This window comes from Ceratotherium simum, chromosome 7 (genome assembly GCF_057802395.1).
Source record: "Ceratotherium simum simum isolate JZ-2026a chromosome 7, ASM5780239v1, whole genome shotgun sequence".
Classification (NCBI taxonomy): Eukaryota; Metazoa; Chordata; class Mammalia; order Perissodactyla; family Rhinocerotidae; genus Ceratotherium; species Ceratotherium simum.
Window position 1 is genome coordinate 24,301,165 of NC_141906.1, and position 16,053 is coordinate 24,317,217.

At 38.3% G+C, this 16,053-nt stretch overlaps 1 pseudogene; it reads left to right on the plus strand.

Annotated features, from left to right (window-relative positions):
• Window positions 1–12,722: 12,722 nt before the first annotated feature.
• On the plus strand, window positions 12,723–13,666 carry LOC101388016 (olfactory receptor 56A1-like; annotated as a pseudogene).
• Window positions 13,667–16,053: the final 2,387 nt, after the last annotated feature.

A 16,053-nucleotide genomic window follows, 5' to 3' on the forward strand; every position in this document is an offset into this window, starting at 1 on the left:
AGGAGAAGAACTTTACCTGCCAAAAACAATCTAATAGGAGTGTCTGTTCCTTCAAATGCACATACCAACTCAAGGCTATATGGAGCACAAAAAATCAGACAAACATGACACCAACAAAGGTAACTAATAAAGCTCCAATAACTGATCCTAAAGAAATGGAGATCCACAAACTATTTGACAACGAGTTCAAAATAATCATCTTAAAGAGGCTCAATGTTCTACAAGAGAAAACAGATACACAATTAAATGTAATCAGGAGAACAATACATGAGCAAAACTAGAAGCCTAACAAAGGAATAGATACTATAAAAATGAACCAAAAAGAAGTCTTGGAGCTGAAGAATATACTCACTGGATTGAAAAATTCAATAGAGATAAAGAAAATCCAGTCTACATATACAATGGAATATTATTCAGCCTGAAAAGAAGGAAATCCCGCCATTGCAAAAACATGGATGAAACTGAGGACATCACGCTAAGTGAAATAAGCCAGTCACATAAAGATAAATATTGCATGATCTCAGTTTTATGTGGAATCTTTAAAAAAAATAAAAAAGCCAAATTTGTAGTAACAGAGAGTAGAATGGTGGTTACCAGAGGCTGGGGCATGGGAGAAAAGGGAAGATGAAAAAATTAAAAGTAGAATGGTAGTTGCCAGGGGATGGAGGGAGGGGATCATGGGGAATTATCGTTTAATGGGTACAGAATTTCAGTTTTTGCAAAATGAAAAAGATCTGGAGATGGATGGTGGTTATGGTTGTACAACAATATAAATGTACTTTATATTACTGAACTGTACACTTAAAAATAGTTAACATAGTAAATTTTATGATATGTGTATTCCACCACAATAAAAAAACATGGAAAAAATGAGAAAGGTAGGAAGCACCAAACCGATGCAAAAAAAAAAAAAATCTTCATGTTATAATAGCAGGACACACTGATATGCAAATACAGGAACCATAGAAATCACACCTGGACAGTTCATACAGAAGACCATCATGGAGGACATGGTAATTGAAGGAGAGTTGAAGGAAAGTGGAAATGAGAAGTAGTTATTTCAACAGCAATGCACCAAGAGGAACAGAGCTGAATGCCCTTATCATTGTTAGTGTTCAGTGTAAAAGGAAGTCCTGACCAATACAAGTCAAGAGACAAGAAGAGTTTTAAGAACCAAAATAAAAATGGTTAAACTATCATTATTTCTATATGATATAATCATTAAAAATAATAAACAAATTTTTAGAATTAGTTATTTAGTAAGATGTTCAGTATAAGATACTAGCAAAAATCATCTAAAAGTATTAAAAATTAACATAATATTTATAATAAAAATGTATTAATATGTATAAATTGGCATCATAACTAAGGTACATGACCTTTAAGAATACTATTTTAAAATTATGTTTAAAGTATTTAAGTGAAGGTCTGATTAAATGTAGAGATACACCATGTACATGGAAAGGACACATGAACATTTAAAAAATGTCAGTGCTCCCCAAATTAATTGACAAATTCCATGCAACTTCAAGAAACATTCCAGCAAGACTGTCAGAGGAACATTTGTTCCTGTTACTCTAAAATGTATATAGAAGGTGAAAGTTTTGCCAAATGGAAGAGAGTTTTTAAAAAGATTCAAGTCACATCTTACCAGATAATAAAACATACTACAAACCCATAGTATATAAAATGGTTGTGCCTAGTGTAAAGGCATGGGATATAATAAAGAGATTATAACAGACCCATATATATAAGATAAATTGATATAGAATAATATCATTTATTTATATGAAATCTTAACACACACATAGAGAAACATAGATGAAAAATGCACAACAGATTGTTTACACCAGTTACTACTAATGGATGAGATTTTTCCGGACTTTAAATAACATACAATATCATATCATTTAACTGTTAGAATGTCAATGTATTGTTTCTTAATCAGAGGAAAAATGAAAAACTGCTATTGATTGGGCTGTATTGTTTAGAGTGAGAGATCGAAGGATGAGTATTAGATTAGTAAGAAAAACATATCAGTGTTTATAAGTAGAAAATTAATGTAAGAAGTCAATGAATTTGGGGATACATTTAAAGGTCACCAGTTAGGAACTTGTGGAGAAACAGTAAAAATGAGGATGGGAGGAGTGGGAATTTCAAAGCAGTCCTTTCATTTTTTTTTTAAATTTTTTATTTATTGCTGTAACATTGGTTTATAACATTGTATAAATTTCAGGTGTACATCATTATACTTCTGTTTCTGCATAGATTACCTCATGTTCACCACCAAAATACTAATTACAACCCATCACCACACACATGTGCCGAATTATCCCTTTCGCCCTCCCCCCTCCCCACTTCCCCTCTGGTAACCACCAATCCAATCTCTGTCTCTATGTGTTTGTTTATTGTTGTTATTATCTACTACTTCATGAAGGAAATCATACGGTATTTGACCTTCTCCCTCTGACTTATGTCGCTTTGCATAAGACCCGAAATGTCCATCCATGTTGTCACAAATGGCTGGATTTCATTGTTTCTTATGGCTGAGTAGTATTCCATTGTGTATATATACCACATCTTTCATTTTTTATTGGCTTGATTGTAGCATCCCTTTTGAAATTTCAGTTTTGGTCATCAGTCTGTTCCGGTGTTATCTTTGCACAGCCCTGTTGAGTTTCAGGTGCATGCCTCCCAGCACGAGTGAATAGAGCTGTGTCACTAAGTCCCCAGCAGAAAAAGCTCATGCCCTGCTTCACTACTGAGCTGTTATCTCTTTGTTCTCCTCATGGTATCCATCACGGATGGGCCCCATCCTCCTGTGCAATATAAAGGGACGGGAAGCTTCATCTAAGCAGCAGACTGCTACAATTACACCCATCCCAAACAAATTCATAAAGGGCACCAGGAGACTATGTTTCTGCTCATTTTCTAAAGTAAGGTAGCTTCCAGGCAATGATGCCTGCAGGTGGATCAGACGAGACGACAAGAAAATTAAATAAGTTATTACCTAACTAAATTATTTGTCTAAAATCAGTGGGAGATAATACAGGCTAAAACTTCATGTTTCAAATTATATCTCTGTTGAACATATTGTCTGAAGTCTAAACCTCTCTCAGACTCCTCTCAGATTTATCCTTAATTTAAGTAATTGTATTCTATGTAGTTCCTCTTATAATGATTAATTACTTCATTTATATGCATTTACTTTTCATCAGAATGTCATTTGCATGCAATGGGAATCCCATTGCTGAGAAAACTGGAAATGATTGAGTACTTAGTTCAGCCTGTACTCAAAACTTAACTTCTCTTGTTTAACTCCCAATATTTTATTTATCTCATTTTTGTGGTTAATCCACATCTAAAATATAGATTTGAAACATCCTGCTTTCTGACTATCACTTTCTAACTTCAGGCTCAAATTTTCAAGTATCCTTAGTACTGTCCCAACTGTTGGACATCAAGACTACCAAGCCATTGACAGAATTCCCTTCATACTATTACTTATTTCTCTCTTGTCTTGAATTTATTCCTTGTATAGCTTAGATTCTATGGCCCATCACTTAATTACTCTCTTGGAAATAATCTAACCTCCTTTGTTCTCTCCCTCCATTGTAGTTGCCTGAAAAAACCCAAACTCTGTTTAAATCTAAATATCTATCTCCTCTGTGAAAGACTGAAACTTGTTAGGAAAAAAATCCCATAAATAAGCTTGCTGATTTCATGTTAAATTTATCATCACAAACTTCAAATGTAGACTCAATGATACCCAGAAATCTTACTATGTGATGCCGTTACAGAATATCCACCAAGTTGTCCATATCCACCAACTTGCCATATCCACCAAGTTGTCCAAGACAGACTCCTAAGAATCGTATTTGATTTCTGCACTGAATACCTCATTTCTAATTCATCGGTATATCTACTTGACTATTCTTCCAAAATTTGTCCACTCATATTCATTTCCTCTGCCACCAGTCTGATCCAGGCCACCACCGTCTCTTGCTTGGACCATGTAATAGCCTTCTGACTGGCTCCTAAGCTTCGTTTTCTTTCTTATTCATACCTCTTTTAGTTGAGGCTTTTTTGATCCACTTATCTAAAGTACTGTGCCCATGGTAATGCTCTGTGATGGCATATGACAGGATTTTGTATATTTTCTTTTGTATAATTACCAAAGCTTTCTGCATTAGTTTGTTTTATATTTTTCTGTGCGTGATCAAAAGAATGAAATTAAAAATATACTTAATTAAAAGTAGATAATATATGCATCTGGTTCAAAAATTTAAAAGTTAAATAAGGTATTCAGTAAAAGTAATTCATTCTCTGTATCAGTTAATATTATTTCTGACTGCATCTAATAGTAAATTCAAACAATGATGAATTTAACAAATCAGAAATTTTTTTTTCCTTCCATGTAAGAGTTTCAAAGGTGGATATCCGGGGCCGGAACCGGAACTTCACCAGTTTATCTGCTTTACCATGCTTAAAATCTGACTTTCATCCTCCAAGTTGCTGATAGTTCAAGGCGGTGGCTAGAAATTCAAGCATCAATCCTATGTCTGTTCCTTGAGGAAGGAGTGAGGGCAAACGACCTTCCTTTCTCAGCTGAGTTAGTTCACATTAAAAGGTCTTCTGAAACCTTACCACATGACATCTACTATCATTTGGAATCTAGGAGATATGGTGTATTGGCAGTATACATGAGTATCCAAATAAAATCATGTTTTTTGTTCCTAAGGAAGAATGTGGGGCTTTGGGTAAGCAACTAGCAATCTCTAACATATCATTCTATTCCTGTCTGCCAGGCACACATTTATCTTTCCTGGAAGCAATACTCTTACAGCTTTCTTACGTACCCTTCCAGAGGTAATTGGATTATATCTAAGAATATACATAACAAAATGTATATATATACTCTTATTTCTATGTATTCTTTGTATAGGATTACAAAATTATTCTGTGTAGCATTCTATGAACTCTTTTTGCCTCTTGCTTTTTTGCTAAATGATATACCTTAGAAATTATTCAAATGAGTATATTTAGAGATGCCTAATTTCTTCTAAGAACCACATAATTAGAAGGAACTCTTGGTGAAGACAAGAACCGTGTTTGCCTTATTCACCATCGTATACACTGTCTCTCACAGTTTTTGGAGCATAGTGGGTACTCTGTAAATATTTGCTTAATGGATGGGTCACACAAATAGCAAATGCCAGAGCTAGGATTCAATCTGCTTGTGATTTGAACGATTTTATTCCCATGATCTTATCCACAACATTGATGTGTTAAGTTAGGTTGACAGATTTCTTTATATTGTGATCTCTTTGCATTTTTTAGGAGATAAATATATTTGTCAGTTAAAAAAATGTTAACGGTTTGCTGAACTCCATTTGCTAGGATTTGGTCTGGGATAGCAATACTGACAGTCACATTTATCAGTATCGTGGAGACAGTAGTCATTCAGAATACAGACATTGGAGTTAGACCCACGTGGCTATAAATGTAGGCTAACTGTGTGACTTTGGGCAAAGCTTCATCTCTCCATCTATCCCTACATAGTGGGGATGCTAGTTCCCACTGCAAAGAGTAGGGAACTGATTCAGTGAGAAAAGCTACATAAAGAATTTAAGTAGTTTAGGTCACTCAGAAAGCACTCAAAACATTGGAGTTATTATCATTATAAAGGAGGTTGCTCTATAGTCTCTTTTCCTTCATTTTCATCCATGTTTGTGCACCAGGCTTATGCACCAGATTCCTGATTTCCAGATTCTAGGCAAGTTCTTACTTCAGTTTCAAACCACTCATCCTTTACATCCCAACTCCCTAACTGCAAGAGCACCATAAGACAGGGTTCCCAAAGGACTCAGCTCCTCATCCCCCAAGTCTCTTCTTCCCAAGCCGCCTTTTCCCATCTGCGTATAATAAGGAGTGGAACAAGGAGCTCACTAAACACAAGATTTATTCAGCAAAGTCCCAGCACAGTTACCACTACAGCTGATCAATCATAAAGGACTCATCCTTCTACATCTTCTGTAAGTTCCAGGGCCACTGGAGGGCAGCACAGGCTGTACTGGATCTAGAAAGGCAGAGTGACAAGGCAGGCGGGCATCCTTTACTAATAGGCAACCTCCAATAAACAGGAAGAAAAAGGCAATGAGGAGGTGGAAGGTATGGTGAGACTGGATGCATTAGCACCCAGAAATCCTTAGCACCTCTGTAAGGAGCATCCTAGTTTTTCTTTCTTCCCTCTGCCTTCTTATAAATAAATGAAAAGCAATAGTATATACTGGAGTATATGAGGAAGCCATTTGGTTTAAAACTAATTTCAGCCTGACCTTGTTTTGCCAAAAGGGCCTGATGTGGCCTGTTGAGCATGCATTGTACATCAGCTTTAAATATTTACCATAGAATATTTACCATTTACCATTTACCATTTACCAAGAACAATGCCCTTAAATATAGGGATATAACTTCCCCCACATCGGCATTTCTTTAAGGATAAGCCTCTCTCCCTAAACTAAGGATTCATTACTGATCTGCTGTGCTCACCTGGTGACCACTCAACTTGTGACCACCGAGCTGCTGCATTCACTGATCTGATGTGCCAGCAAAGTAGCCTCATGACAATTGTAAAAGGGATGTTCTTATCATATGTGATGTATCCTCTTTCTCCCAAGATGGTATATAACCACTCTGCACACCCCAATTCTTTGGTGCCCTTTCTTCTCTGGGGAAGGAAGACCCTGGGCTAGTCCTCAGATCTGGCTCATAATAAATTCACCCCAATTTTGATTTATAGATTGATTATGGATCGTTTGTGTTGACATTTTCTGCAAGAGGGTCCCATTTCCTTGCTTGGTTGGGAGACTTAGTGTAAGTAGAGAAATAGGCTTCATCTTACCTGACCAGGAAAGAAAGGAGGTCTGTAAATCCTACAATGGGATAACAGGTGTAAGGATGCTGAGTTTAGTAAGTCACTGTGCCCCTGGCCTATGGAGTCAGAAAAAATACCGATGAATAAGCTTCCCCCCAACTCTGTCCCAGTGGAGCAATGTAAACTGCAGAGAGGTAACTTTCTTCAGACTAACAGAAAGCTCTCATTCATATTTAATTCAACTCAGTTTCTCTGTGATTTTTCTCTCGTGATCCTAGTTTTGAATTTTCCACAAGACAGCCATTCATATATTTTGAATTATCATGGATGTCCTTATTTTTTGCAGTCCATATATCTATAATTTGTAAAAATGTTCCCCCCACCCGCAAAGGGATCAATGCCTTTTATCATCCTGTAACTCTTTATAACCATGTCTCAGTTTGACAGGAATTTTCTTAATACATAATGTCTTGAATTGGATAGGATACTCCAGGAGGACTAACCAGAACTGTGTTGAGAAAGATTCTCAAGTACTTTGCTCTTGACACTGTACTTATTTGAAATAAATTAATACATATAATAAACTTAGAAGAAGGCCTGGTACATACTAGACACTTGGTATATATAAGCTAATATTGTCAATCCAGTTTTAGAGTCCCTAAATTAATATTTACTCTATGTACCGCATTATTGACTTATGTTCATGTATGCACTTCCACCAGTTAGAACATCTAGGAATCTATTCCCTTTTCCTTCTTTGCTATTCTAGATTTTATAATACACCCCCTACCTCCGTCCTCCAAGGTTGAGTAGTGAAGAAATGGGCTTTAGAGCTTGAGTGATGACACTGGGTGGCTGGTGGCAAGTGTCCTGAACTTGATGAGTTTCAGACAATAGAATCTTTCCCCAAGTACATGGCCCACATGTGATAAATGGAAACAGATGAACAGGACAATTGGATCAGCGAATGGCCTTTGAGGAGGAGCATGAAAAAGAATGAAGATTATGTCAAATAATGCTAGAAAAGGACAAAGTCATGAGGGGGGCACTCATTAGGGATGAGAAAGTAGGATATGGGGAGGATAAGGGTCAAGGAGGAGAGGAAAGACTGGTGCAAGGAGACGAGATTTTACATAGGTAATTGATAATGATTTAGACTGGGGGACATTCCAGAAAATTACCATCAACGTATTAGGAGCAATAGAGTTGTTTTCTTTGTGTTAGGGTAAGGGCAAAAGAGTTATTAAGTCAGAGACCTATTGCAGGGTTTTACCATTAACCAAGGGGCAGGCTCTTGAGGAGCACCTGCAAACAGTGGCGTGAATAAGCTCCAAGTTCCAACACGCATTTTGTGCCCTGCCCTGCCCCCTGCAGTCCACGACACAAACCTCAGTGACCACCATTCATAGTACTGATCTGAACTTCTCCTTTCCCCTCCTCAGAAGCCTCTTAAGCCCATGGAAACTCTGGTTAATCCTCCCTTCTAACTTTCCCTCCTTGAAATTTTCCATCAATGTAAAACACCAAGGCCCAGCAATTCAAAAATCTTTTTCAATGGACTTTTATTAACAATCTATGGGGTATTAGAGAATGTTGGTTGTATAAATGGAAAAGCCAGCTTTATCTGTCTTTATTTCACAGTAGGGTGGAAGGAGACAGAGAGGGACAAAAGATACGTGTTTAGGGTTATAAAGAAAATTATAATAATGACAGAGGTTGCTTTCTCAATGAACTAACTACTCCAACTGTCTTACTTTCCTTCTGAATCTTCAACCATTCTCTAAATACAGAAGCATATGGCCACATGTTTCATTCCTGTCTTGCTTTATTCTTCACTTACAAGCTCAAATGAGGCTCTCTAGCTACATAGTCAACTCTTCCTATTTACACTTCCTCACTTACTAACTCTTCACCTCCCTTCATTCTGGTTTCTGTTGCTGCCAGCCCAATGAATTACTCTTGTCCAGGTCACTAATGGCACTCTTATAAAATTTAATGGTATTCATATTCTCATGTTATTGAACTTCTGCTTAACTGACAAGTTGTTGATACACTCCTTGAAATTTTCTCAATTTTTCCTCAGGCACCGTATCCTTCTGATTTTCTTCATACCTTTCCAGACCCTCCCTTTATGTCTTTTTTTCTACCTTTTCAATGTTGTTACTTTCCAGGTTTTTAATCTTAGCGTTATGTTACTCTCACTGCATCAGTCATGTACTGAATGCTTTTTGAATCTTTATCTTAAACGAAGAACCTTCTAATTTGTTAAAACTCTTCACTTCTAGCAGCATAACATAAATCTCTATATGGAGATTATAAAAACCTCAGCTTTGATGTATACCCATATATGATAAACATACTCATTTGCCTGTATTTCATATCTTACTGATTCTATTTATTTACTCAAGTCAGAAAACAGGACGTCATTCTGGGATTCTCATTTACCATCTCTTTCATAACCTGTCACTAAGTTCTGTCTACATTATCACTAGAATAGGCCCCTTCTTCCCATCCTCAGTGCTTCAGTCTTTGTTCAGACACTCACCACTTCTCATCTGGACTATTGCAACTTTCATTCTTTCTGCCTCTGCTCTCTCTTTCTGCCTCTGCTCTCTCTTCTCATTTAGAGAGATGGATTCTCTCTAAATCCATCCATAACACTGCATCCAGAGTGATCTTCCTGTAGCCCCTATCTAGTCATGTCTCTCTACTAATAGAAATACTTCTTTGTCTTCTTTTATCTATAAGATTAATTCTAAAATGCTTAGCATAGAAAAGGTTCTTTGTGATCTGGCTTTCTCTTTTTTTCAACTCCATTTTCTGCTCTTTCTTTCAACTCCACATCCTCTTGGCTCCAGTCAGATTAAACATTGTATAGAGTTTCCCTCCAAAGTTTTTCTCCAATTCATTTCCATACTTTACAAATATACTGCCCGCAGTTTTTGTGCACAGATTTCTTCCACATCCATTAAAACTCAACTAATGTGTTAGAAACTTTAGGAAGACTTCCTTTATCTTCTCAGGCTGATTTAGAAAACTTTACTTTGTGCTCCTCTGTCATTCTGCTCATAATCCCAGCAATTAATTTTTTCTACAAATACTGTTGGCCATTGCTTCACGCCAAGCACTCTATCGATTGGTGAGCATGGTCCCTACTTTCATGGCATGAAATGCCTAATTTAACTTGGGGGAAGGATTATTTAACCAAATTATCACACAAATATATAACTATAAACTGTGAGGGTGGGACAAATTACTATGAGAACATAAAATAGGAGACCTTCATCTTGTCTGGAGAGGGTTAGAGAAAACCGCCCAGAGAAGGAAATTTATGAACTGAGATGTAAAGGATAAATAGAAAGTAAGTGGATGTATTGTGGAAGCACAATCTTCCAAGAGAAGTGGGAGCAGAATGTATGTGTTGTATTCGAAGAACTGAAAGAAGGACAGAGTGGCTCGGGCTCAGGGAGCAAGAGAGAGAGGGGTGTCAGAGGACATTGAAAAGTGAGGAAACAGGCAAATGATATATGACCTTGTATTCATTCATTCATTTACTTATTTATTAACTTATTCGATTAACTACGAGCACCTATGAAGGAATCTACCTATACACTGTAAGTATAGTGATGAAAAAAACAACAGGTGTGGTTTCTTCTCTCATGAACTTATGATCTAATGAAATTCAAGTTAAGGACCTTGTTTTTATTCCATTAACACCGACAAGCCAATGACATATTTTAAGTAGATGACTGGCAAGATCAGATTTATATTTTAAAATATTTCTCTGACTTCAGTGTAGAGAATGGTTTTATAAGGAAACCTAGAATGCATTAGGAGGCAATTTTATGATTTCATTCAAGAGACAATAGTACTTTAGCCTTGATGGTGACAGTGGAGATGGAGAAGTAGGTAGACTGAGAGCTAATAAAAGGGAAATTTGACAGGTCTTAGTGATGGGTTTGTAATAGGTGGTACAGGTAAAGGATATGTCCAAGATGGTTTCTAGCTTTTGGCTTATGGAACAGTCTAGATGTATATGCCATTCACTGAGACAGGAGATGTTAGAAAAAGGCCAGCTTGGCAGAAAGATTATAAGTCAATTTTGGGCTTGGTGAGTTTTGATATCTTTGAGATACAAGTTGATATGTTAAGTAGGCTTTTAAAGAGTTCTAGATAAAAGATATAATTTAGTAATCATCAACATAGAAATGATAATTGTCTGAGGATATGGAAAAGAGAAGAAAAGCAGGAGAAAGAGCAGAATAGAATATCACAGAGGAGAGAAGAAAATTAAAGAGAACCCAGGAGTGAACCTTGAAATTGATGAAGGTAGTAGATTGAAAACATGTAAGAGAAAATGAGAAGGAGACCAGGGGGTATGAGATCAACCAGGAAACTGTGATGCAAATTAAACCAAAGTGAGTGTGCCAAGGAAGAGGATTTGATCAACTGTTTCATTTAAGCAAGATCCAACACTCCAAAAGTGATATTTTTTGAGAGCCATTTTGTGGAAGTAATGGAGAAGGAAGCCACACTGAAGTGCACTGTGGAATGGATGTGAGGTGAGGAAATGGAGACGGGGAGTCTAGCAGTGCCTGTGAGAAAGTTTAGGTGTGAAGGGAAGGGGATGGAGAACTAGCTGGAAGGCAAGAAAGAGGCTTTTTTATTTTTATTTTTAAAGATGAAAGATATTGGAGAATGTTTGAAATACAAGGCAGGTCCAATAAAGAAGAGAACGTGACCCCAAATTAGGGAACTAGAATGAATGATTGATACAAGGCTAGGAGAGCTAGGATTCAATGTACAAGCAGAAGGTTTCACATTTTGAGGATGGGCAGAATTCTATTTTAAAGGGAGGAAACAAAGAAAATTTGGGAGAATATGCAAGTAGATTTTTATGTTTTATCTTGGGAAGTTGAAGAAAATCTCACTGGACACCTCTTTTTTGTGAGGTAGCAGTTGATGTCACCTTCCAACAGAGTTTAAGGTTTGAAAAGAATGAAAATTATTTGAAAGGGGCCTTGGCAAGAGGAGAAATTTGATCAGGGAAGCTTTGAAGGACAGACAGGCACTACTGAGGGCTTATTTAAAGTTGGTAATAATTAACTTATAGTAGAAGCAGGCTTTTCTGTTGTTTTTAGGCTTATTCAAACAGCATTGGCATTGCCAGGTGCAGACTTTGGAAAATAAAGGGTTATATTCAAATATGATTGGGGTTTTAGCAACGTACTGATTTAATCAATCTTACATTCTATTTTTTAGAATAGTATAGTTTACCATGAGTTTGAGGAAGTGACACAACAAAATTATCCATCTCAAATTATATTGGGTATGGTAGTAGGTGAAGACCTGATTAAAGGTTTTACCCCGTTAACGATGTAAATAATTATCTCAAAAACACCTATTAAAGAAACTTCTTATCCACCATAAGTTTGATGCATCCTTCATCACATGTAGATTACTGGGAAAATTGGTTATGTTTTTGGCTTATCTTCGTTATACTATTAACATTTTGCTTTTCTTAGACTGGTATCCTAGTGACGTAATTTGTTGCACATTTTTAATGTTGTGAGGTTACTACCTATCATTATTCAGTTTTCAAATCTTAGTTTTCCCGTGGATTCATTTTTCTTCATAAACCATAGCATTATTTGTCAAGTCTCACCACTCTACCTTTAGGATAATGACTGGAATTTGCCTTATTTGGGAAGAGTCTCCTAAATATCATTAATGTCCTAAAGAGTAAGCGAGAGGTGATACTTCTGAAGTCAATTAAACAAAGTTACCTCTTGTATCTGTCCATACAAATAGTCAAGAGAAGCCTTCTCAGCTCAAGACTCATTCAATGACATCACGCAGCAACTACTCCACTGCTCCAGTCTCTGAATTCCTCCTCATCTGCTTCCCACTACCAGAGTTGGCAGCACTGGCTGTGCCTGCCCCTCAGCCTCCTCTTCCTCCTGGCCATGGGGGCCAACACCACCCTCCTGATCAGTATCCGGCTGGAGTCATCTCTACAGGAACCCATGTACTACCTGCTTAGCCTGCTCACTCTGTTTCACATTGTGCTCTGCCTCACCGTCATCCCAAAAGTCTTGGCCATCTTCTGGTTTGACCTCAGGTCCATCAGCTTCTCTGCCTGCTTCTTCCAGATGTTCATCATGAACAGTTTCCTCCCCATGGAGTCCTGCAAAATTCGTGGTTATGGACCATGACAGCTACGTGGCCATCTGTCACCCACCACGATACCCATCCATCATCACTAACAAATTTGTGACCAAGGCTAGTGTCTTCATTGTCACATGAATTCCCCTCTCATTGCACCCATTCCTATTGTCACTGCCCAGCTCCGTTACTGTGGGAAAAATGTCATTGAGAACTGCATCTGTGCCAAGCTGTCTGTGTCCTGGCTCTCCTGTGACAATTTCACACTTAACAGAATCTACCAATTTGTGGCTGGTTGGACCTTACTAGGCTCGGAATTCATTCTCATCTTCCTCTCCTACACCTTCATTCTAAGTGCTGTGTTTAGACTCAAGGCCAAGTGGGCTGCAGTCAAAGCCCTGAGCATGTGTGGCTCCCACTTCATCCTCATCCTTTTCTTCAGCACCATCCTGCTGGTTGTGGTGATGACAAACGAGTCCAGAAAGAGGGTGCCCACAGATATCCTAATCCTCCTCAATGTCCTTCATCATCTCAAACCCCCTGCCTCAAACCCTATTGTATATGGTGTTGAGACCCAAAGGGATAAAACAAGGAATTCAGAAATTGCTGCAGACAGGGATATGAATATGTAAAACAGGTTTTTAATTCTTTTTCTCCCTTCTCCTCAATGGTTTTGCCTAGGCAGTGAGGTGGAGAAAAGCCTGATGTGAGTGAGTATGTATTACACACACCGAAGCTCACTCCATAACCGACCAAGACTCCTTTCTTTACCATCCTCACCTGGTTCAGTTGGAGATAGGCAAGAGGAAGAAATTCATTTTTCTTGAGTAACTGCTGTGAGCCTAGGCAGTTATATTTAAGTAAATTTAATCTTCACGGCATTCCTGCAAGTATTATTAATTCCATTTTACATAACAGAAAAAAGAGCTGATTTTAAGAGAGGAAATTGCCAAAGATCACATATCTGGGAAGTAACAGAGATCAAAATCCAGATTTGAGAGCCTAGCCTCCTATAGAAATGCCCCTTCAAGTACAATTGAAGCTGGAGGCCAAGCCTCTATCCTACTCTCCTTTGCCTGTGTTTTGTCCTTCTAGCTGTTCATAGGTATTCCCTGGATGTATCTACTTCTTTGTGAACCAGGAGGATCTCAGAGAAGGCAGAGTACTGCCCGACAAAGCCTCTGTAGGACTGCGTGAAAAGAGCATTCATGATAATATTCAGAAATGCTAGCCTCCTTTTCAATCCTACACAGCTGACTACCTTAAGGGAGTCTTGAAAAAGAGAATACAGGTTGAGAGAGGGTTGGAGAGAGGGAATACCATTTCCCAGGAAATGAGGAAACTGACTAGGACGAAGGGTTGGCTACTTCCCCTATATGTTGAAGCTACGCATCCAGTGAACTGAAAATCAAGTTTTCTTTGATCTGTGGACTCTGCCCAAGAGCTCTAGTCAAAGGTGGGAAGACACTGCACAGTGTTAGGTTTTGGGAAAACAGTGGTCCAGTCAGGAGAAAATAAATCACGATGTTATTTTTAGAGAATTTAATGTTAACAATTTATTAAATGAGTATTTAAACTTGAAATGCAAAAAAGGGGATACTAAAGTACCTCAGAGATAGTCCCTGCAGGGAGAACCTCACAGTTGGGGAGAAGTTGGGTCATTAGAATTAGAAGATTGGAGGCAGCCTGTTGATCTGGGTCTCACAACTCTGAGGACTGTGCTGCCTCTAACTGGTACTAGTGTCACAAGCAGCTCAGAGGAGGTGCCCTTAGATCTGGGTCAGAGACCTCTGAGGATTGGACTCTATCCTCTTCTGGTGCTGTTGGTGCCTCTGAGGGAGTTCAGGGAGGCTGATTTGATCCTGGAAGTTCTAAAACCCAAAGCAAATCCCAAACCCAACCAACCAACTAACCAACCAACCAACCAATGAAAAGCAAATCCTGGAGATTAAAATCATCTCCACTATTAGGATGAAGAGTCATTGCTAAGAGGTACTGACAAGAAGGAACAGACAGGAAGGAGCAAATATCCCCTCCCCTGCTTCAACCTTCCAGTCTTTTTCTATTGCTCTCTGTGGGTGGAAACTAAAAGGCATCCAGCTGACAAAGAAGAGTCCCAGAGTCTCAACCCCAGCATCACAAAGCTAAATATGGATGGATGAGTTTATGGCTGAGAGACAAGAGTTAATGACTGCACAGCTCCTGCTGGTCCTGAGTCTGAAAGCTTATAAGGATGTGATGGACAGCTATAACAGCACCCTGCAGAGCACGGTAGCTCCCAGGGAACTGGAAACAATGCAGGAAGGTGAAGAGACATGACATAATGTTATAGAGGCAGCTTTCATAGCCATGAAAGAATTTGGCCTTAACCTGCCCCACACTGTGGAGATTAGATAGAATAACTGCAATTCAGTGCTGGTGGGGGCTCCAGGGGCAGATTCTTCCAAGCAGCACCCAATAACAGCAGGAAAGAAAATGACATCCACTTGCCTACAAGAAGGGGCTCTTAATAGCCTCAGGCTTTGCTCTCATTTTCTCAAGCCAGAGCCACAGGTGTGACTCGTCATTTTTAGAAGGAAATACTCCAACAGGGCTTCTCTCCAACTCATGGCTGTTGGAAGAGTTTTATCCACCACCATCTTCCTACTGTCCCTCAGAGGACAGAAGGGCCGACTTCAACACTGATTGCCTAAAATGATGTTAATAATCTCAATGTCCTTATATACTGATAATAATGATGGTAATAATAATGAAATTAAAAGCTCAAACATTTTGAGCACTTGCAAAATACCAGTGTCTGTGCATGATAATATTTAATCTTCATAAGAGCTGTCTGTGGATGATTATATAAATGAATTTTCTAAAAAAATGTAGCAGAAAGGATATAATTCATATGAATATGATACATGTTGTCAGGTGATATTTTCAAACCTCTGGTCCACTCTGTTGGTCTCCCTAGGAGAGCTTTCTCTACCTCGGCTACACTCTCACTCAGGTGCAAACCCAGAGAG